Below are 2,562 nucleotides of genomic sequence, written 5' to 3' on the forward strand. Positions count from 1 at the left end.
AAATTGCCCGCGAGTTAAAAGAAAATTAAGATGAAGAAAGGAGATTGTAGCCGAGAGAAACTTTGTAGATGAATTGTTAGAGTTGAAGAGTTTTCAGAGTGCAAGATCAAGTGTAATATTACAATAAATTTAATAATAAATATTTGAGAGAAATATTCTTAGATTAGTTTCAAGTATTTCTGCTTTCTATTGCCTTTTAATAATATTGTCTTAATACATTGATTTTCATTACTTTTGCTCAGTGTATTAGGCAAGTGCTTTACCTCTCCCGCTCACCCACTCACCCGCTCTCTTTCGCTCTTGCTTTCTTTTCATTTCTTTCTATCTCTTTCTGGTGCTTTTGTCTGCGTTTGTCGTCATCCGTTTTAACAAATGTTTTGTTAGCGCGACGCTCTCAAGTCTTCCGTTTGCAAAAATTATGCGGAAACGGAAGCGACAAAAGGAAAACCACAATTCTGTGCGCGTGTGTGTGTGAAGTATACTCCTATATAAGACTCCACTACTTCTGTGTGTGTGTGTGTGTGTGTATGGACGACACGTGGCGCTCGCATATGTGACTGCCTATTGATTGCTCACCTGCTGCCGCTGTCTATGCCTTTGCTGTCCTTGCTGCCTCTGCTGCCCTTGCTGCACCCTGTCATCGGTTCGAATTAGGACTATTCAATTTTGATTATTAAATAATGCCGGGGAATTGATAAAAGCAATCCAACAACAACTATTTCTGCGGCACGTGCCGCACTGTCCAAAGAGAAATGCACGAATCCAAGGCGCTGACAAATAGTGCGTGTCCTAAGCAAAAATTGTAATTAAATTTAAGCCAAGGAAGACGACTCTTTACTCTCCCACGCCTCTGCCAGCTTCCTGCTTAGTCAGGTAAACAGACCATCAAATTTATGCGAATACCGTTTTGCTTTTGATAAATCATAACAGATTCGCATAATTTTTATTGATTTGCACAATTTGGTTTGCATATGTCGCTGCTAGCTATCTGTGTGTGTGTGTGAGTGTGTGTGTGTGTGTGAGGGAGTGTGAGTCTTCGACTCGGTTGGGCTTTCAAGTTAAACGTTTCAATAAAGTCGAGCACCTGTCAATAAATCGAAATTGCCTCTCGTATTATTTTTATCGTCCACGTTTCGTTTGCTGCAGAAGCTTCTGCCTCATGTCATGGACTTTCAAACGGCCACGCCCATGCCCCTGACGGGACGACCTTCGATATCTATCTGCCTCATCGTCGTCTTCAACATGCTCGTCTTCTGCTGCTTCCAGTTGAGCGCGTCTGCGGGTTTTTTGGTCTTGCCATCGTCTGTCTGGCAATCGCACTCGCACCCGTCCTCGCCCTCGCATTCTCTCACTCACATTCTCTGTCTATCGGTTTTGTGGTCTCCAACATTTTCCATTTGAGCTGTGCTTTAGATTTTCGTTTTGTCTTGGCCACGTTTTAATTCAGTTTGGCAATCGAATTGCTGGCCAGTTTTCATGCCATTTCGTTGGATCCAATTAAAGTCGCGTTTGAAGTTTCCCACCAATTGCGCCTTTAATTTTAATCCACTTCGGCAATAAGAAACGTCCAAATGAGATACCCACGCGACATCCTCATGAAAATTTAATAAGCAGCACGCCATTATAGCGACTCGATGTGAAAATGGATGTGGATATGCGAGTGGGTGGCTGCTGCTGCTGCTACTTCTGCTGCTGCTGCCGATGATGAGAGAGGGACTCACAGACCAGGCACATGTCAAGACATTCAGAGCAACAGCAGCAGCAGTAGCAGCAGCAGCACCCCATCCCCTGAGCTCACATGTGTCATGTAAAAAGATTCTTAAACAAGAACCAAGAAAACGCAACGCAAAAAAAAAAATAAATAAATAAAAAACAACAAACTTAAAAATAAAATGCGTTTCATGCTTTTGACTGTCAGGTGTGGGCGGCAGGCGCACAGTGGGGCAAGTATAAGAATTTCAATCGAACATTTTTTAATTGAATTAAAATTTTCAAACAGAATGCAGAGTCATGAGGTGAGCTAAATAAACTAAGTTTTTAATGCATGGATTAAATATTAAGTGTATTGAGCCATGACCAAACTAAATTTTTAACGCTGGATGACGGACTGAATCGAGAATTCGTTGGCAAGTTAAAGAGCTAGAATAAAAATCCATGGTAGCACATGTTTGCTCTAATATAAGCTTATATTTATATACCATACCAACAGAGTTACAATACAATAAAGCTTTAGGCCTGGTAGTTATTTAAATAAATCCGAAAATAAGATAGCTTTTGGTACCACTGTTCGCAGCTGTCCTTGTGCAAGTCGTTGCTCTCACAGAGCAGCGCAACAAACAAGCGAAATATTATTTACGAGCTGTCAAATCCCAGTTAACATGCTTTATGCAAACGACGAGCAGGAGGCACACATAGGATATGCAAGTGTGTGTGCGTGTATGTGCGTGTGCGTGTGCGTGTGCGAATGCGTGTGGTTGTAGCTGCGGTCGCATAGTTGGCTAAGAGACAGCCGCAGATACAGATACAGTTACAGCTAAAAGATACAGATACTGCTGAAGATAC

Source organism: Drosophila mojavensis, unplaced genomic scaffold (genome assembly GCF_018153725.1).
Source record: "Drosophila mojavensis isolate 15081-1352.22 unplaced genomic scaffold, ASM1815372v1 contig_74, whole genome shotgun sequence".
In the NCBI taxonomy this organism is placed as follows: domain Eukaryota; kingdom Metazoa; phylum Arthropoda; class Insecta; order Diptera; family Drosophilidae; genus Drosophila; species Drosophila mojavensis.